The following is a 23047-nucleotide window of genomic DNA, read 5'->3' on the forward strand; positions in this document are numbered from 1 at the left end:
TGCCAACCTAGATTCCATGGGAGGTAGTGAATTTATAGGGTAAACGTGGTAGTTTATGATTTACCAATCTAGGCTTCATATCCACTTATGAGGGAGGATAATCTCAAGGAATAAGATATGAGGTCTCCAAGATGGGATTAGATAGGAATTCAAGATCTCTATCCATGGTAAATAGTTAAAACAACCTTAGAATCTTCTGGAAGAAGAGGCTTAAAAATATATATTTTAATTCTCTCGAATTTCTAGAATCAGCACGCTTGTAGAATGGAGCAACTTGTGTTGGTCACCACTAATGCTCAGGTATACAACTTGTACCCAATGTTGGTGGACAATAAGGTAGAGTGTGATGGGACTAAAAATATGGTTTTAGAGCATTTATACCTAGAAACTCAGACTTTTTGTAGAAACTATGCTTATGTCTTTGAAAAGGGATTATGACAAAGTGTTCAAGGATATTTATTGATCTGGTTTTCAAGTATTTTGGTCTGATGTGACAAAATGGGCTATAATAGAGTGATTTTTCTTGAAATTTTCCTCAAGTAGAGAGAGGATGACCTCTTCCCTATCACCCATGTAAAAGGATCCTAGAGAAAGGCCACCACCAACAACACATCATCGAGGGATAGTTGACAGTTGGGTTCGCATGCAAGGCCAAGAAAAAAAAGTTTGAAACCCCCTAAGAGATCCCTCATATCGAGGTTGTCTCCTCCCAAGTGGTCCCTAGGTGCTACAACAAAAGATGCTAATAACATCATTTCTAATACGTGAAAACCACGCCACCTAGACCTACAAAGTAGGTCATGTCACTCTGCTAGCCTTAAGTATAACCTTGTGATTAACTCTTATATTAGAAGGCCTTCCTAGACCCTACCACTAAAAGTGGATTTTATGTCCCTACCGCAAGATGCTAGAAGTTGTTTTGTGGTTTTGGAGTAGTTAACCTCACACTCTTATTCCAAGACCCTAGCCTAGACTAATCTTGGTGTGCTAGTAGTGAAAATAAAAGATGAGTTAAATAAATTTCGCTATAGCATTAATTTTAAGAGGTTGTGTTGGGTCCCTATAATACTAGTGATTACCCCATTACTATTGTATTTATACCCCTTATTAATATTGTTGTGCCCCTATTACCCCCATATTGTTATTACTGTGCCCCATAGAATCCCTCTATTGTTGTTTTTGTGGCTTTATATTATTATTGTTAGGTCGGCTGGATTATATTGTGACTCCTTAGACTCTTATATATAGAAAGGAGGTTTTTTCATTTGAATCATCCAAGAATTGTTCATTTATGTAATTTAAAGGAGCTTTCCCCCTCGAAGAGGCTGAATTCTAAGACGTTGATCTATCTTTTCTATCTTTTCTTGAGCTGGTTTCATAACATTTGGTATCAGAGCCTTGGATTCTAGGGTTTCGCTGCTCCAAACAGGTCATCATGGAATTTTTGCTATAACGTTTTTTATACGATGTTTCAGAAGTTGCAACAAAAACCCATTTGAGAAGAAATCACGCTGAACCTCGGGTCCCAATTTCAGAGCTTTTCGCGCTATATTTGTGGAGATATGATCTGAGGAAGTTGGTCTTTTTGCAGACTCCTGAATTACATTCCAAACAGGTGACCTGGGGAAAAGCCTCATAACTTTCTTTCTGAGCATCAGATTGAAATTTTGTAAGAAGGTGCAGAAAGAGGATGGACTGTAGTTTTCTTGTATATATTTTTCAGAGTCAAAGGTCGAAACAGTGACACGTGGCACTTCATACAAGTTCACTCTACTGAACTAGTATATAATCAGGTCACTGCGGGGGATTGTGCATAACTCCTTCTTGGAGAATTCAATTTGGATCAGACTAGTGGCATTGGAAAGAGGACACAAAAGGCTACTATAGGTCACAATTTCAGAACTGGATGATTCGAAATTACAGAGATACATCAGATTCAATATTAGGTTTCTACAAAGTGAAAAAAGGTGTGTAGTTTTTTTTTAAATTTTTGCGTAAGCTTGGTTTGAAGGAATTCAAAGGGCATAGTAAAGCATTATTATCGGTAATTGATGCCCCAAGGAAAGAAAATGCAAACACCTAGTAAGCAACCTGAAAGCTCTAGCATGACTTATGAAGAAGAGGAAGACATGCAACATGATATAGCAAAATTACGAGACCAGGTGCAACAAGTGTCACTTGCACAAAAAGGAACAGAATCTAAGATGGATGGTTTAAAGAAATATGTAGAAGATAAGATGGATGGTTTAAAGAAAGGTTTAGAAATGGATGATATGAAGATAGATTTGAAGACAGACATGGAAGAATTGAAGAAGTTTCTACAAGAAAGGGTCACTAATGGTGAAAGGGTAGTAAAGGAAACTCATGATGAGAACAAAAGAAATGTTAATCATGATTCCATAGACTCTAATTTTGGATCGAAGACCCACCATATTCCAAAAATTGATATGAGGAGGTTTGATGGCAAGGATCCCGCAACATGGATATTACAGATGGAGCAATTCTTCGATCTCAATAATGTGTAAAACACACAAAAGGTATGTATGGCAACTTTATATTTGGAACCAAATCAGTTTGTATGGTATCAATGGCTTTGCTCTCATAAACAATTTATCATTTGGGCAATTTTTACGGAAGAATTGATAGCACATTATGAGGATAAAAAAAGCAACATTTTTTTAGCCAATTGATAAGTCTCAAACAAAAGGGTTCAATAATGTAGCACATTGAGGAGTTCCAAAAATTGAACATAAGGGTAAAAGATATTCCAGAGGAGCATAGGATTGATGTGTTCATAGGGTCTTTAAAGGATAATATCCAACATGATGTTCGCCTTTGGGAACCTGATTCATTAAAGAAGGCATTCAGGTTAGCAAGAAAAATGGAAAGCAAAATTATGGCAACCAGGAAGCATACCACTCACAACTATAAAGACGAAAGTGTTGTTGCCCATAGTCTTCCACAACCTATAAGGTTGACACCACAAAAATTGGAAGAAAAAAGAGCAAAAGGGCTTTGTTACAGTTGTGATAGCAAATACACTAAAGGTCATAAGTGTGCTGAGAAGAAATTATTCTATATAGATTGTGAAGAGGAAGAAGAAAAGGAGCAAGAAAGGTCAAAAGAAGAGGATATACTCTAGGAACAAAGCCTAGATGAAGAACAAATAAATCTGACCATATCTTGTAATGCATTGGCGGGAATTACCACTCCTCAAACCATCAAGATAGAAGGACAAATCAAGAAGAAAAAGGTAATAGTGTTGATTGATTCAGGAAGCACCCACAATTTTATTCATTGTAAGGTATCAAAAGAATTGACTTGCTTCCTATATCCAGCACCAGAGTGTCAAGTGATGATTGAAAATGGAGGAACAATAAAGTCCTCTGGAAAGTGCCATAATATCAAGCTATCCATGGGAGAATATGTATTGACTAGCCCAATGCTTTCCATTCCAATGGGAGGTGCTGATGTTGTACTAGGAGTCCAATGGCTACAATCCTTGGGTACAATAGCTTTTAATTTTCAAGAACGTTTCATCAAATTTTCTACGGAAGGAAAGGAAGTTGAATTAAGGGGTATTGCAGGGAAACCAGGAAATATAATCAGCTCTAATGGTATGACAAAGATTCTAAAAAAGGAGCAAAGAGGTGTAATTGCACAATTATGTTCACTAGATGTTTCCACATCGGAATCATCTATTTCTCTAGATCTCCAAAAAGTCCTGGACAATCATTCCAAGGTATTTGAGACTCCCAAAGGTCTCCCACCTATGCGTGATCATGATCATGCTATTCATCTGATTCTAGGAAGTTTTCCTCTAAACATCAGGCCGTACAGATATCCCTATGTCCAAAAGAGTGAAATTGAACGTATGGTTGCAGAAATGCTAGAGGCTGGTATAATTCAACCGAGTCAAAGTTCTTTCTCTGCTCTAGTAGTATTGGTGCACAAGAAGGATGGATCATGGCACATGTGTCCGGATTATAGGGAGCTCAACAAGCTCACTATTAAAGATAAGTTCCCCATTCCTGTCATTGATGAATTACTGGATGAATTGCATGGATCAATTTACTTCACCAAGTTGGATCTTCATTCAGGATATCATCAAATCAGAATGAAGACTGAAGACATTCCGAAAATAGCATTTAGAACTCATGAGGGTCATTATGAATTTTTGGTCATGCCTTTTGGCCTTACCAATGCACCTTCAACATTTCAAGGTTTGATGAATTCAATTTTCAAACCATTCCTTAGAAAATTTGTGTTAGTATTTTTTGATGATATACTAATCTACAGCAAGTCTTGGAAGGATCATGTTGAACATGTTGACAGGGTGCTACAACTATTGGAGGAGAAACAATTATATGCAAAAAGATCCAAATGTTTCTTTGGAGTCCAGGAGGTGGAATATCTAGGTCATATTGTATCTCATGAAGGAGTTAAGGTAGACCCTAGCAAAATTAAAGCCATTAAGGAATGGAAAATCCCCACATCCATAAAGCATCTGCGAGGATTTCTCAGGTTGACAGGGTATTATCGCAAGTTTGTTAAGAATTATGGGAGAATAGCAGCACCTCTAACAACATTATTGAAGAAAGATGCATTTTCATGGACTTCGTAAGCAACAAAGGCCTTTGAACATCTTAAAGAGGCAATGTGCCAAGCACCGGTCTTAGCTACACCGGACTTCACAAAAACCTTTATTGTGGAATGTGATGCTTCAGGAAATGGAATTGGTGCTGTTCTAATGCAAGATGAAAGACCCATTGCTTTTGAAAGTCGTCTAATCAAGGGAAAGTTTTTAAGCAAAGCTATTTATGAGAAGGAAATGTTGGCAATACTCCATGCACTTAAGAAATGGCGACCCTACCTAATGGGAAGACACTTCAAGGTAAAAGAGGATCATGATAGCCTTAAATACTTTTTAGAACAAAGATTATCCTCTGAAGAGCAACAAAAGTGGGTCACAAAGATGTTGGGTTATGACTTTGAAATCATCTACAAAAAAGGGAAGCAAAATGTGGTGGCAGATGCACTCTCAAGAAAGGATGAGGATGTGGAAGCATTGTTGTGTGCCATTTCTATTATCCAAGTAGATTGGATAAATGAAGCAAGGGAGGAATGGAAGAATGACGAAGAAGTGTGGGCACTTATTCGAAAGTTACAACAAGATTCCAGTACGTCTGATACATTTAGCTGGCAAAATGATTCGTTATGGTACAAAGATCGCTTATACCTCTGTAATAATTCCCAGCTAAAACAAAAGATTCTTATGGAATTGCACACTTCTCCCTTAGGAGGGCACTCAGGATTTCTAAAAACTTACCACAGGGTTAAGAAGGAATTTTTTTGGGATGGCCTTAAATCAGATATTCAAAAGTTTGTGGCGGAATGTTTGGTTTGCCAACAAAATAAATTTGAAACAATTAAGACACCGAGTCTATTACAACCTTTATCCATTCCAAGCCAACGTTGGGAGGAGGTTTCAATGGATTTTATCACAGGTTTACCCAAGTCTGAGGGAAAGAGTGTCATCATGGTGGTAGTTGACAGACTTACCAAGTATGCACACTTTTGTGCATTAACACATCCATTTAAAGCCAATACAATTTCTACTACATTTATGGAAACAATTCAAAAGCTGCATGGAAACCCAAAGATTATTGTAAGTGACAGAGATCCCAGTTTCACTGGAAATTTTTGGATAGAATTATTTTCTTGTCTTGGTACTCAGTTAGCTCATAGCTCATCTTATCATCCTCAATCTAATGGGCAAACCGAGATAGTAAACAAATGTTTGGAAGGATATCTTCGTTGCTTTGTATCTGATAAACAGACACAATGGGTCAAATGGTTGCCTCTGGCTGAATGGTGGTATAACACTTCCTTCCATACAGGAACAAAAATGACCCCATTTATGGCACTTTATGGGTATCAACCACCATCCATCACATCATATTTAAGAGAAAATTCTAAGGTTCAGGCAGTGGAACATCACATTGAACATCAACAACAAGTCCTCCAACTCTTAAAGGATAACCTCATGTTGGCACAAAATAGAATGAAACAACAGGCAGATCAACATCGCAATGAAAGAAGTTTTGATGTAGGTGATTGGGTATTCCTACGGCTACAACCATATAAGCAAATGTCCCTCAAGCAAGCTAAGAAGGATAATAAATTATCACCAAAGTATTATGGTCCGTACAAGGTGTTGCAAAAGATTGGTACTATGGCATACAAATTGGAGCTTCCTGCAGCTTCTCGATTGCACCCAGTTTTCCATGTTTCATGTTTAAAGAAGGTTATAGGTGACAAGCTCCCAGTTCAAACAATATTGCCAGAACTTGATGAGGAAGGAAAAATTATATTGGAACCGGAAGCAGTCACAGAAACAAGAACTCGACAGCTACGAAATCGATCAATTTCAGAGTATCTTATCAAGTGGAAGAACTTATCGCTGAAGATTCCACATGGGAGGATGAAAATTTTATGCAAAAGTATCCAGAACTACTCAAGCGTTGAGGACAACACTTTTTTGAAGGAGAGGGGCATGTTGGGTCCCTATAATACTAGTGATTACCCCATTACTATTGTAATTATACCCCTTATTAATATTGTTGTGCCCCTATTGCCCCCATATTGTTATTACTGTGCCCCATAGAATCCCTCTATTGTTATTTTGTGGCTTTATATTATTATTGTTAGGTCGGTTGGATTATATTGTGACTCCTTAGACTCCTATATATAGAAAGGAGGTTTTGTCATTTGAATCATCCAAGAATTGTTCATTTATGTAATGTAAAGGAGGTTGCCCCCTCGAAGAGGCTGAATTCTAAGACGTTGATCTATCTTTTCTATCTTTTCTTCAGCTGGTTTCATAACAGGTTGTTATTTACTTAATAGGGTAATGGCACCAAACTGAGATGGAGCAAATAGACTCTTACTAGAAACAACCTAATGCATCTATATGGAAATGCACAAACTTTTTTCTTTTTAATTCAATGAAAACTAAATACAAGAGGGTAAAGAGTTTGTTCCTTTCTTAAAGTGAAAATAATGACTTAAAGCTCTCAATAAATACTCTAACAAAATTCTCTAATTTTATAATAAATTAGACCCAAGAAAATATCCAAAACAAATCACTCAAGAAGAGAGCGAAAACAACACCAAGAAAGAACACAAGACACTCAATATATCTAAACTTGGGATTTTGAAAACAAGATTACTCAGAAGTAATAAAATAAAGTATGATAGAGAGAAAAATGATACTGCAAATAAATTAAGGGTTTTGTTAATTTCCTATATTTCATAGGAGGAAGTGTTTTTACCTAATGATTTTATATTTGAAAAATGTAAATAATGTTTCATGTTTGAAATTGATTTCCAAAAGAACAATATATATATATATATATATATATATATATATATATATATATATATATATAGAGAGAGAGAGAGAGAGAGAGAGAGAGAGATAGATAGATAGATAGATATATATAGAAAAAAGAAAAAAGAAAATAAATTCTAGGGGATAGAAAAAATCGAATAAAGAAAGAAATGGAAATAAAACAAAACAAAAACAAAAAATAAAAAAAAATATCTATGAAAATGTCCTCATAGGTGAGAAAATCTAAATGCCACGAAGAAAAATTAGTATTGCATTAGTTTACATTTAGAAATTTTGAATAAAGTGTGCAACTTGTTTAAATGCCACTTGGTAAATAGGAAAATTTGAAATAATTTGGGATAATCACAGTGTTTAATCGTGATTAGGATAGGAATACAATAGGTTAGATAGTGAATAAATTAATCACTTGGTTTAGTTGTGATTAATCGATAGGAAAAGATCAGTAAAAACTGTTCTCTGCTAGTCCAAATGTAGCATTGAATTGTTTCTAAATAGTTTTTAGGAAAAAATACTTTTTGATTAACTTTACCTTAAGTAAGGGTTAATCGTGCTTTAATGCACATGTAATAACGTTTGGAATATGTATTTTAGCTTAAGTTTTCACTTTCAAATAAAATGGATGGTTGAGATCGTCCTCCGCTCGGATCAGCAACAGGGGAATGTCCCCCCCCCCCCCCCCACAAAGCTCAACTTTGCTTTTTCCATTGGGGGGGGTCCAAAATCTCCTACTACATGCAACCCTCTCGACATTTCACAACCCCCCCCCTCACTTTCCTTTCATCACGCTTCCCCCCCTCCAAAACGTATTATGTTGTTGACTTCCGCTGCTTCCACTTCCACTCACCACCTGCCACATAGACCTGCTATCCCCACCTTCCATCAGCACCTACATGCCACGACATATCTCCGACCCCACCATACTTACCACCTCAGCCTACCTTCCCTCCACGTGCTCTCTGCCACCTCACCCTCGCAAACCCCACTCCTCCAACTACTCCCGGCCGTTAAAATTATCCTGATGAGTCATTTCCTCCTAATCTTGTGCTTCCATCTAGTGCCCCTTTCACCATGTCAACAAGTCGTTATTGTATTAACTCATTTCTGCTGCCTTTGCAACCAACGCATTCCCCGTTAATGGTAAAGGATTAATGGTTAATTAGGAAATCACTCTATATAAATGCTTTGAAACCATAAAAATTATTTCTTTCATCGTGTCATATGATCAACAAAGCTTACAAATTCTTAAGCCACAATAGTGACCAGTTAAATTTCCCAACCATTACTATTTCAAACTATCATTAGGGACCTAGTTCGACATTCCTCTGTCATTTTCCTAGTCTAGTTAATCTGTGACCTTTTCTCATCTTAGAAAATTCATCATGCTGCCTAAAATGAAATTCACCAAAGAAAAGAGAAAGAAACCAGAAGAGAACCCCATACTACCCCCACCTATATGTAGATATTTCTTGTAAATTCACAAGCTCATGCAATGTACTAAAGCAAAAGACAAGAAGCTACTTCTACTTTCAACTAGTAGAAGCCAACAGATCGATGAAAATAGTAATCGACAAGAGGAAGATAAATCAGTGGCACATAACACAATAAATATATGGGGAAATCCACAACTCAAAACCCCACTATCTGTATTTCATTAATTAGAAATCCAAGATGATAATATAATGCTTTTTCTCATAAGAAAAATCCCAACACTCATTAAAATAGATCTCCAACTCACAAGAAAACTCTTGGCCAACACTTAGCCAATTCTCCAACTCTCCAAGCCCCTATTTCCTTGTACAATTCCTATGGATGGTTAGTCCAAATTAAAGGGAAACCAGTGCATCCAAATTTGCGCAATCCCTTCAAGGTTCAGTTCCTGATTCCAAGCACCATCTGTAAAACTCAGAGAATTATACAACTGATAGTACATTGTCCCTGCACTCTAGTTTGAACTGGATCTTTCAAAGAATCGACATGCATGAGTTTCTGATGAGGGAATCTTCAGTTAACTAGAGTAGCACTAGTGAATGTATTAGTGCACCAACTAACTATTAACTCTCTATTAGTTCCACAAACCCTTTGGAACTAATTTAACAAAACTTAACTTAGTAAACTGAGTTATTTAATTACAACTCACAATTAAACTGATATTGGACCCCTAAAAATTTGGGAGAAAATATACATGGCTTCAGAAAGACTTCCAACTCAAAATTCCTAGGTTAGTTAAGTTAATTAAACTTAATTAACTATTTAGAAGTTTCTATGAAAAAATAATTCGATTTTAATTCTCAATTTAATTCAGGGACAAATTAAACTAGAATTTCTAGATTCTACTTTTAACATTTCTTGCTGCTATTTTCAACACTCCCTCTCAACAAGAAAGGAAATCAACTAGATCCCGATCCCAAACCTTTGGAATGTTCTGCATGTAACACTTCTCTCTAGTGTTGTTTCTACAACAACCCCAGAAACAGAAAACATCCAACATGAATTAGTATGATGCATCTGTCATCAAAGTCTCTGACTATTATTGCCTCTGTCAACTGAAAACTTTGCACTTCTGCTAACTACGCCTTTCTACACTGTTTCCATCCCTTCTCTACGCTCTTTATTGTCTAACTTCTCTACCCTATGTTAATTTGATCTCTAACTAAATCAATCCAACTCATTTCTCCCACTACTATGTACTTTGCACTCTCGTAAAAAGGTATGATCCATGATTTAAAACCTCTCAATGGACCCTACCCAATTTTAGCCCTCTTGGGACTATCACATCAGGTCACCCCACCTCACACCTAGACATATGGCTACATGTGCTCCCTCAGACCACTTAGTTTGAAATTCCCCCCTACTGGAGGTCTCTGCATGAGTGGATGCCTCCACTCAGTCTCCTCTCGGCTTCTCCAATTTTGGATGCTTCACAATTGTCAAAGACCACTTCTGAGACTGTTGCTTCTCTATTTCAGTGGATCTCTCTACTCGGTCTCATCTCAGCTTCTCTAGATGTGGTTGCTCCACAACTTCCTGAAGCTACTCCAGAGGCTTCTTCTGGGGCTACATGTTGAGAGGTAATTTACTCTCCCTCTCAACCACAAAGTCTATAAACTTTTCCTTTCTCCTCAAGGCTTTTCATGCATCTTGAACCTCAAGAGTGTATAGGTTCTTGACCCATGCAATGATATGTTTCAACTATCCCATGGCGATGTGTATAAGGAAAATCTTTCCCTTACTAAAAACCACATCATAGCCATGGTCTTCCAATACTACGACTGAAACAAGATTCTTCTTTAGTCCTAGAACATACATCACATTTGTGATCCTAAGAGGGAAGTTAGACTCCCTCTGAAAGAAAACAGATGAGATGATGCAACCTACCTAACTTCATGATAGATATAAAGACACGCAAATCAAAGGGATATGCTATGAGAAAAATTTCTTGAGGTAGAGTGCATTGGGAGAATTAGGAAGGAGATGGCCTTCAAAATCCTCCAAAATATATGCCCCCTTTCCTAAGTGCAAGGGTAATCAGGGGTAGACCTGGCTTCCATGATGTCCTTATTAGAATGGAAGATGGGTGGATGAGAGGAAGACTAACTACATGATGTGATGGCAGTACTTGGTGCATCAACCTGAGAGAGAAGGTTCACATATGCATTATCTGGAATGGTAGTCGACGGGGTAGTAGATGGAGGATCTACAGATGTTGAGACTTGGGATTCTATCAAAAAAGGTTTGATAGAAGCATGCGCGGAAACCTCAGAAAGGTTTGTCTTTTAGGAAATCAAGGATGATGATAGGTAAAGGATATGGCCTATGGAGTCTGTCATCTCGACATCAGGGGGAAGGATCACGATGGTGGGATGAGAGTCCCCCTATTCTGGTTTACTAGTGGTACCAAAATCCATGGGTAGAGGAGTAGGTGATCCACTATGAGTGGTCTCGTATTCATGAAGTGCCTCAAGGAAATCACGAAATTTTTCAAGATGAGGGCAACAATGGGAATAGTAACCATGATTATCACACAATTCATAAGGGTGATTTATGCGTAACGTTTTGAGTTTCTTGGCTGGACCTGGTAAGGTAACATGGACCTCAGGGATATTTGACTTAGGGAACGTTTCATGAATCAAAGGTTTGAGATGAGGGAGTTCAGGATAATTATTGGTGGCATGCCCAACAACTTTACACAAAGCACATGGAGGTGATAGCTTTGGGGCCTTGGGGGCTGGAGGAGCTTGGCAGGCCTTGTCCTTAGGTTCTTTCCTCATGGCTTTGCCCCCACTCTAGATTCTTTCACAACATGAGTGGGTTCCTGTTGAGGTTGCAATGGAATTGGAGTAGTGGTAGGGGTTGTAGGGATTGTTTGAACCAAGGTCAAAGCATGGTAAGGTCTTAGCTGGCTAGGCAAAGTGCTTGCAGGGGGATCAATCTACCATACTGGGATCCCCAAAGTCATGTTAGGGAGGACTAGTGAAGCCATGACAGGGACATAAAAGATTCCTAGAGGCAGAAATAAGAAAGGTATATGGCCTGCAGGGTAATGTCCTAGTAGAACGGCTCCTAGATGGTTGATACCTAGAGGAACAATTCCTGGTGGGAACATAGGAGAGGCACCCACAAACAAAAGTGGTCTTGGAGGGTTAACCCAAATGGCTCAACTAAGAGGGTAATAGCAGGGAGTTGAGGAGCTAGCTATTGAGCAGATGTGCTAGACTGCTTGATTGTAGCCCGTGACGCTTGTAACATGCAAACACTCAAAGAGATAGGCTCAGAGATGAGAGGGGGAGGACCAGGGAAAGCACCCAACAATCATGAATCTTTGTAGACTTCGAGTGAAACATTGGTGAGAGGAGTTGAAGACTGCTTATTTGACATTGACAAGATAATGGACTCAGGGGAGGTCATAGATGTCGGCTCATAGTATTCCAACTGATCGATGGTAACGATCCTCCATTCATGGAGGAAGCACATCTTGTAGAAAACCGCATATGTCAAAACTGGCATGGCATATGTGTAACTACGACCCAAGAGAATGTTGTAATCTAAAGGGGAATCAATAACTTCAATGTCTACATGGACAGTCTTTCCTGCAAGAGTCACGGGAAAATTGTGATACATGCCGAGAGGCTGGGAGGAGTGATTGTCCCAAGCACGCAATGTGATGGTGGATGGGGTTGGCTCAGATGACTTAAGTTGTTTCTAAACAGCAGCGTACATCACATAGGTGGATTCACCTTCATCAATAATGCAATGGGAGATTATGGCATTACGAACTGAGACAGGTATCTAGAAAGCAATGGATGAAGGTAATGGGGGATGGTTTGATGTATCAACTTGGAAGACAATCAAATGATCGTCAGAAGGATCTACTGTGCCCAAAGCAGTTAGTAGAGATTTATTTTGAGATGGGCATGACTGGAGTACCTCCAGCATCAACATGGTGGTAGGTGATTGTGCCAAGTCCTCTACTATACTGTATGTATGGGAAACTCGATTAGAAGCCATGTTACGATGTAATGGCCCCTTGGGGATCTTGGGAATTGTCTCAACTTTAGGTTGAGGGATATGTAATAGAATATTTGGTGTCGTAAGAGGCTCAGCAGATGCTTTGTTTTTGGAATCAATGGTGGACGAAGTCAATGGATTGTCATATTGATGCGATCAAGTTTGGAGGTTGATATTTGAGGGATTAACCTCATCAAAATTCATCATAAGGATCTAGTAGTCACCAGGACCAGAAGGTTGGGGGGATGGGATGCTTGACCTAGATGAGGTTGAGTAACAAGAAAAACTTGCTGATGGAAATGATTTGTAAGAACTACCAGTTGACATGGCGCATGATTCTGAGGCGATTGCTAGATGGGTAGTTGACCTTTATAAGTTTATTGAGCTTCCCACATTTGGTGCATCTGGGTAAGAGAGGACACTAATGTGTATAATGGCCATGTACACCACAAAATGCACAAGGCTTATTCATATGAATAGCCTTGTTTTCCTTGGGCTGACTTCCTTGTTGTTGGTTGTTGGTGTTAGGTTGGTTCCCCTAGGGTTCACTAGGTTGATTACCTTGAATACCCTAGTTACCCTTGTTACCCTTCCCTTTATTATTTTTCTTTGAATTTTGGTGATTGGTCGCACTCTGTTGCGTAAACACTTGATGCTAAGTGGGCGGTGGCTGTTGGGGTTGAGGATGCATGGGAGGTTGTGACAGTAATGCTCGAGGGGTTGGAGCGTTGGGCTATGCATAGGGAGGAGAAACGGTTTGGTAGAAAGGTTGAACATTGGTTGACATTGAAAACATGTTGTTAGCAGGATGGGCATAAGTGTTGGAGGAACTGGTGCCCCCCTACGAATAGCCATAACTTTGCTGAGTATATGGTAAAGGGTGTGAAAGGGTTCCAACAATACCATCGGCGACGCGAGATGCCGCCAATGCATTGGCTCCTCCAGGATGGGGGAGGTGTGGAATGACAGTATAGACCTAACTGGATTGCACATAAATTAGGTCATATCTCAGAGTGGTTTGGAGAGCTTCTTCCTTTATCTGAGGAAAATGGGACACAACATCTTTCCCAATGGGTGATAAAATGCTCCTAAGAAACCAATCAATATAGACACGATCTTTGAAGGATGGGGCACGACATCTGTTCCTCCTTATATGCCACTCTTGAACATGATCAGAAAGATGAGTGGCAGAGGATTGACAGAATGAGGTCAATAGCTCCGTACGAGTGTCATATCAGAGGGGAAACTGAAAATATGAGAGGAATGTTATAGAAAGCGTCGTGAAAATGGAATGAGATGTGGCAGGCTGGTCTACATACCATTTTGCAGCATCTCTAGTGAGCGTGTGTTGGAACAACCGAAGATGAATGGAGTCATCGGTAATGGAATGAGATGAACAACAGATGTGGAAGGAGTGCACATGATTGGTAGGGTCCTCTCCAAAATTACCCTCAAACTTTGGGAATTTTGAGGGAAGCTTAGTCGGCATAGCAGGCCAACCAGTGTCATGGTGTATTGGATCATTTATCAACTGGCTAAAATCCAGGAGACTTAACCCAGCCATAAAAGGGAGCATGGAGACTGCTGGAATGGTTCCTGAGATGGTTCCACTAGATGTGACCATTGGAGTAGAACTAGAGCCAACACTAGGTTGGGTGCCTACACCAGCTGTGGGTCCAGACATGGTGACGATATGCGATGAAGGAGGCTCGGAATCAGATGAACCAAAAGAAGAGTCAGTATGGGGACTCGGGGGACTATGAGCTCAAACCCTATGGGGAGGAGTAATATGCCCAAGTGGAAACTAGGGATGAAGGCCTAAGAGTCTCCGCGACAAATGCGTTGGTGGCACAATGGTGGTAAGACACAATTGACATGGAAATGGTGAATGGAGATCAACAATATGCCTTTTTCCCTATGCGGGGAGATAAATTTATTATCTTAAGTCTTGGCTTGGCAGTGTAAACCAAGCACCCTTCACTTAAGGTGTGCCTATGTGCAAGTGTGTTTATTAATTAAGCCTAGATCACATTTGAAAAAAGAAAAAAGATTGTTCAAAATAAACTGAAATTAAAAACAAAAAATGAATAGAAAATCAATTAACTAAACCCCACCCAAACTGGGTTTGCAAACACTATGCTAGTTGGTGGAAAAATCAACTGAAAACACACTAAAAAGGTCAAGAGATCTAAGTGTCGGTGTGACTGGGATCAAATGACACTAGGCTGCTGGAAAGTGGTGCAACAACAACAAAAAACTAGAGAGGAAGATTGCTGCAAAAAGATAGGGAGATGGGTGTAAAACCTAGGGAAACCAATTGGATCCTAAGGCAAATGACCAAACAAGGTTTGAAATGAAACTGTGGATGGAAACATCCTATCTTTGAATATCTAAAACATAAGGTTATAGATCTGGAAAATATGGTTGAAAGCGCTGCAAAAAATCAGACTTCTTACTCAGCTAAACTCCTCCAATAAACGTGGAAGCATACTAGAATCCCTAAGGGGATAAATTCCACTTCAACAAGTAAATCAGAGTATATCAAGGCCTAAGCGAGATAGGACAGTGGGCAACCAACCCAGCAGACAACTCTCAGAAAAATCCAAAAACAGATCTGACAAAAACCCGGAAACCCTAAAAATCGTAGGTACTGACCTGATTTTAGGGGGATCACACTTTCTGGGCTGAAAGGTGTGCTTTGGGCGTCCAGATCACACTTTTTTGGGAAGAAAAGTGTGATTTCTCCTACATGATTCCCGGTTGGCAAGTCTTAAAAAACTTTGTCATCTCTGTCATGACTAGTTCCTGTGACCTACAAAAAACACTAACAAACTTCCAGAAGTTAGAAATTTTACAGATCTAGGGTTAGAAAGCTAGTAAACAACATTAAGGGACTGAAAAAAGAAGAAACCCTAAGCTGAAAACTAAAGGTCACCCAGGTTTCTGGATTTGAAGCAAAAAACCAGTGGGGTCACCAATTTTGTTGTAGTGTTTTCTTCTCAAAGGTGTACGGAATGAAAAAACTTAAGACTATGCATGACAAACAATCTAAACAATATAAATGGATTCTAAACATTGTAAATCTGTAGCAACTGATAGAAACAAAACCTGCCAATGTCTTGATCTATGCCCCAATCATAGTTAAACAACAAAATGAAATAGTAATAATAACTACATTAATCCAATGGAAACCAGATATACCAAAAATAGATTTTATTATAACACCTGTGAAGGGAGTAAATAAATGTTAACAGTCCCCCTCTATGGGATGGTTTCTTGGCTATACTCAAACATCTTCTACTTGTGTAGAGTCTCTCTCCTCTATAATGTGTAAACCTAGCAAATAAAATGTTTGAGATCAATAGGAACTTGAATGGAAGAAAAATGGTGTACGATAGTGATAATAATTCGAGATATAACAATGAGTGCAACAATGAAAATAATCAAACTTGAATAATGAATGGAAAACCCTTCTATTTATAACAAAATATTGAGTTATCCTCAAATAATGAGCAATAATAAAATATTATTAACCCCATTCTTGGAATAACCACTTGGAATATTTTATTATATTTGGTTGGGAGGGAAAAAGTATTTAAACTTTTATTTAGAAATAATAAATAAATAAATGATTTATTTATCATCTCAAGAAATTGGTTAAGGAATAGTAAACAAATAATGATTTATTTAATTATTCCTGAGGGATTTAGTCAAATTTGATAAGGAATAATAATTAATTAGTGATTAATTAATTATTTCTAGAGAAAAATAAGATAATTAATAATTTATCTGTTGATTTTTCATAATTGGGTCAAATATGACAAGGAATATTAATTAAACAATCATTTAATTAATTATTCCTAGAAGATAATTAAATAAATAGCGATTTATTAATTATTCTTTATGGGTTTAATTATAAATTAGTTTAATAAATGTGGTTTATTAAGTAATTTGTCACAGTGAAAGAAATTTTACTGTGGTAAAATTGGCCATACATGGTGTACTTCGATCCATCTAGTAAATTAGGCTAGATGATCAATTTTTTGGGGATAACACGTACCGATCCCAGTAGCTCTATACCTGTCATCATCTCCAAACTCTATGCTCTTCTTGAGGTCTTTCTCCTCAAAATCACTAAAGAGATCTCTATTCCCCGTCATATGGAATGAGGAACTGCTGTCAAGATACCACATGCCTCTCATGGCAGTGCTGACCATGCAAGAAATTAGAGTGAAATCAAGTTCAAATTGTGAAGCTAGAATATCACTTGTTGCCGCTACTGCCAGCTCCTTCTTGCTTGCTTTCTGCTATAGGCATTTCTTGGCATAGTGCACGTGCTTGTGACAGTGAAAACACTTAACTTCCATTCAGTCCATCTTCTTTTTTCCTTCCTCGCCTTGGGACTTCTTTCCCTTTTCCTTCTTGTCCTTACTCTCTAAGGAAAAATCCTCTTCCACTTCCTTGGAAGAGGTCCCATCTCTGGTGTGACTCCTGATCTCCTCCTGCATCAAATTTGACCATAGTTGTTCCCAATATGGCAGGTTCTCCCGACCATTGACAGATTCCTGATAACTATGCCAACTCTTTGGGAGTCCTATAACAGCAAGACTTACGATATCATCCTCGAAAACCATGATTCCAACACTTCTAAGTTCATCATGACATTGAGTGAACTTGGTCAAGTAATTTGGAATTGAGTCGCTCACCTCCATCTTGATTTTTCAAACATTATCTTTCAGTGCTAACTTTCTGTGGTCACTACTATTATGGAAAATGTCCATCAATTATTTCCACATAGCATGTAGAGTTTCCTTTCCATGGAGACTTGAAACAATGTGGTCTCGAACTGCCTCAAGGATTATCTGCCTTGCCTTTGCCACACACTTCTTCTATTCAGCCAGATTCTGAGCATCTGATGTTGGTGGCTTAGGAATGTCCTGATCAATGAATTCCTTCAAGAAATTATCCTCCAACATGGCCTCCATCCTATCCTTCTAGGCTATATAATTCGATTTTCCATCCAACGCATACTCGAGCCACAAACTGTAGAACACTATCTGTCTGTCTGAAGTATGTATTGAAAATTTGAATTTCGCCTCTAGCCTTGAACTGAAAAATTTGAAATATCCTATAGGATATTGTTCTTAAATCTGATACCATGTAGAAATTTCCTGTAAATTAAGAAGCTCATGCAATGTACTAAAGAAAAAGATAAGAATATACTTCTACTTTCAACCAGTGGAAGGCAATAGATCGATGAAAACAATAATCAATAAGAGGAAGATAAATCAATGACACATAACACAATAAATATCTGAGGAAAGCCACAGCTCAAAACCCCACTATCTATATTGCATTAATTAGAAATCAAAGATGATAATATAATGCTTGTTCTCACAAGAACAATCCCAGCACTCAGTAAAATCAATCTCCAGCTCACAAGCAAACTCTTGGGCAACATTTAGCCAATTCTCCAGCTCTCCAAGCCCCTATTTCCATGCACAATTCCTATGGATGATTAGCCCATATTAAAAGGGAAACCACTGCATCAAAAACTATGCAATCCCTTCAAGGTTCAGTTCCTGATTGCATGCACTATCTTTACAACTCAGAAAATTATACAACTCATAGTACACTGTCCCTGCACTCTAGTATCAACTGGATATTTCTTAGAATCGACATGCATGAGTTTCTGATGATGGAATCTTTAGTTAACTGGAGTAGCACTAGTGAATGCATTAGTGTACCAACTGACTGTTAACTCTTTATTAGTTCCACAAATAGTTTCGAATAATTTAACTAGACTTAACTTAGTAAATTGAGTTATCTAATTACAACTCACAATTAAAGTCATACTGGACCCATACAACTTAGGGAGAACATATACATGACTTCAGAAAGACTTACAACTCAAAATTCCTAAGTTAATTAAACTTAATTAACTATTTACAAGTTTATATGAGAAAAGAATTCGATTTTAATTCTCAGTTTAATTCAAGGACAAATTAACATGGAATTTATGGATTCTATTTTTAACATTTCTTGTTCCTATTTTCAACATGGTAGACTTAGATCATGTACCCTTATTAGACATGCAATCTAAAATTGTTGAAACCAACTGTGAATTTGACTTGTTCAAACTTCATAGTTCATTAAAATAGAAATCTCTTGACCAAAGTGATGAAATTCATCTATGGGAGTCTACCCTACCTCAATTCATGTTCCCATGGGCCCATGTTTTCCCTGAGTTAGTTCCATGGTCTCATTTGAGGTATGTCCCCTCTAAGGGAGCTATCGTAAGTCGCAATGGTGAATTTTTGATAACTATCACAACTAAAGTCATTACCCAACTTCTCCTGGTAACAATCCCAGAGTCATCTAATCCAATGTCAGTAGACTCTCTCACAAAGCTCTACAAGAATTTAAATTTTCCCCAGAGAGCGAAGATCTTAGAAGTTTTTCTTCCTGAAGATGCCCAATTACCAAAAACCAACCCTCCATATTCATCTTCCATGTTCCCTGAGGGAACCAAGTAGATCATTTCCATCATCTGTTACATTCTTAGTTATCATTCTGGCCAGTGGGTTGATGAGTCCATTGTTGGATTCCTGTTAATTTTCACCACTAGTGAGAAACGAATCATTTTGAATTACAGTTTGTTTATTGTAGAGGCTGTGCATGATCGATTTAAAATTTTTCTAGAGAGGGAGCTTTCAAATACTCCTCTGTTTTAGTGTACATGTTAATTTATCAACAAGCAGACAAATTCCCTTTCACCTTGTAGAAGATGGATGAGCAGGGTAATGCTTAGTTAGTCATACAATGGACATCCTTTGTGAGAAGGGATTCCACATAATTATTTTTCATAGACTTTGTGGACCAGTTCTTATACATAGTGGCATGTCTTCTACATAGTGATGTGGAGCCCAGGATAGGTGAAGACATTAAGAAGATTCTACATCTCAGTGATCAAGTAAAGACAGGGGACTGGTATCTTTACCAAACCTACATAGAAATTCAGATATATGGGTGTGAGCTTCCACCCTAAAAACTACCCAAATTTGTGCCTATGAGACTTTTCTCATTAGAGTACATACGACAGATGATTCACATGGATTATCTACATTTCATGGCAGCCAAGAAAAAGGCCTAGTTCAAGATTAAAGCCAAAGTAGGACCTTTTGTCTGCAATACTAGATCAGCTGGTAAGGAAGTTGATTTGCTGTTGAAGAAAATGAAATTTAAATTGAGTTTCACTTGGTCTTATGACCCTTTTGGCTTGATCTAAAAGCTAAGGGTGGAGAAAAAGACCACACCTTATTCACATACTCCTCAACTAGAAATCGAGCAGTACATGAACCAGACTCAATGGGTGGAAAACGCACTATAGGAGGCAAAGGAGCGAGTTCTCTCTACTAAAACCACTCAAACACCCATACCTAAAGAGAAATAGGAGAAGAGAGTAAGATAAGAAGAATATTTCCTAGTGATAGAAATAAGAGCAAAAGATTTCCTAGTTTATACAAAGAAGAAAAAAACCAACTCTGCAACTGTTTTTCAACAGAACACAAAAGAAAAAAACACTATTGTAATGACAGGTCCTCATGTGTCTAGCAGAGAGGAGGATATCTTCATAGGATCATCATCTTCATCTACTTCCAGAGATCCTCCATAGACACCAAAGGCAGCCGATTTGGCTCAAGACACTATTGATCCCGACATTTTTTTTCCAAATATAAGGTAATTAAGGAAAGGAATGAAATGTTAAAATCCTCCACTTATATGCAGTTCTGGAAACAAATAGTTGTATCTCAGGACATATACTATCGTCATTTGACTCAAAGAAGGGCAAAATGAATATAGAATTTCTCAAAGCCAAAGTACTAGCTCCCATGTCACCTAGAGATTACAAGGAATTTGTGTTCACTTTTGATGCACAACATATTCATCCCATAGACTAAATGGACCTGCACAAACAAACAAGTGATATGATGTATTCCACACTCACTAACACTTCCATGTATACCTCTAAATCGCTGCTATCACTATACAATGTACAGTCCCAACTCAGGTTAGAGAATATTTCTTCCTTAGCCAAGGATACTAGAATCAAGTCACTGGAGGACTTGGTGATGAAGTTGGGATATAATCCCAAATACATCAAGGCATCTAAATAATTTCTAAATAAAAAGGATGTTGACATAGTAGCCTTGAGAAACCAATTAAAGCTACCTATGATACAGGATCCACAGACCAGGGAGCTAGGAGAGATAGAGAATCAGAAAGAGGATATGTTCATGATAGTCATGAAGCTAAATGGCCAAATGAGAGACATGGAGATAGAGTTAGAGAAACTACTCAAAGAAAAAGAGCAGGTAGAGAAGTTGGCCATAGAAATTCCTCTTACTGTAGTTCCAATTATAGTGGCCACAGCTACAGGGTCATCTGCATCTACAACAATAACAACAAGAGATTCAACAAGTAAATTGGTCAGAGACATGGACAGTCTATCTATCTAAGAGCAAAAAATTGCTAAGCTAAAAATTCAACTTAAAATAGTGTCAGAACAAATGTTTAAGACCAATAATGCTTATGTGGCAGTGTTAGAGAAGACCCACCAGTTGTTATGTGGAATTTTGCATCTACGAATAAACTCAATTTCGCTAGGTGGGTAGCTACACCTAGAACAATAGATTTAAAGTGCTTAACCTTTTTCTATAGAAGATAAATAAGACAAGGGACCTACTTGTTATATTTATCTTCCCTTTGTCTTCTTTGTTTGATTCTCGTCGCTCCTTCTTAAACTTAATCCACTCAACAAGTACTTGCAATCATAAATGGAGGACAAAAACCAATCAAAGCAAGAGATCTATCTACTATAAGCAAATAGAATCGAAATAATTTACACATATAATCATCAAACATAAAAATAAGAATATGGGAAAAGGTGTAAACAACTTTATTAAGTAGAAGGAAGAATTACAACCATGAAGTCTGATCCATTGTCACTCTTCCAGCTTGGGTTCCAACCAACATTACATCAAAAGCACAACACTTCGGTAGCATAACAATACTTGTTTACAATCTCAAACATCACACCAACAGTATCTCCTTACAAATTCTCAAACTCTAGCCCCTGATCACTTAGATGAGTTCTCAATTTATAGGCAAATGGTGGTGGTTTGGTCGTAAATGAGGGTATTGAATGGCCTTCCAAACTTAGAGTTAGCTTCCATGGAGGAAGGGATGAGAGGATAGGAGGTTACTTAACTCATTCCATATCCAATTTCGATCTCATAGGAGATGATAAGTGTGGGAATCTTCTAGATGGCTCCAGAAGATAAGAATATTCCCATAACCCTATGCGAATTTTGCTAAATCTCACCCAACGCAGGTCAAAGTGGGCCTAAGTGCTCTAGAAAGAACCCTAACATGGGCCCACTTGCACTGAAGCTCACTTACCCCTGATTGAGGCTACGCTGGTCCCTTAAGGAGGCATTTCTAGAGGGCTTCAGGCCAAGAAAATCTCAGGGAAGGAGGCATTCAAAGTGTTGACTTGTCTACGACATGTAGCAACTGAATTAGGGTTTGATGAGCCCAAAAAGTATTGATCTAAATAATGGGAGTGATGTTCCCAAATGAATTTGTAACCGTTGTGCCCTAAATTATGAAGTCAAAAAATGTTAATGTCGAGTGATATTCTTTATGATGTGATGAGGAGGTTCCAAAGTGGATGTTGACCTGCATCGATTATAATACATAATATCAAAATATTTTGATTTTTTCTCATGAATTGCTAAGGGAAGGCATACCCATGCTCAACATATAAACTTTCATTACAAGTACATAGATAGTCGTCTATAGACATAGACCCATGATCGAATGACCATCAATGTAGAGCCATTGTATGGATGATTTGGTACATTTCCTGAAATCGCAACCCGGATGGATGAAACTAGATTCGGGGTCTTCAACATCGTTCAATAATTTTCTCAAGTACGAGTCTAACCATGTGAATATGTGATCTGAAGTCGAACATGGGAAGGCACTGTTTGATTAATAGCCAATGATGTAAGACGTTAACAGACGCGAGAGAAATCATCGATAATGATAATGATCCTCAAGGTA

This window comes from Pinus tabuliformis, chromosome X, assembly GCF_031772625.1.
Source record: "Pinus tabuliformis cultivar Carrire ecotype Pingquan chromosome X, CPIR1, whole genome shotgun sequence".
Classification (NCBI taxonomy): domain Eukaryota; kingdom Viridiplantae; phylum Streptophyta; class Pinopsida; order Pinales; family Pinaceae; genus Pinus; species Pinus tabuliformis.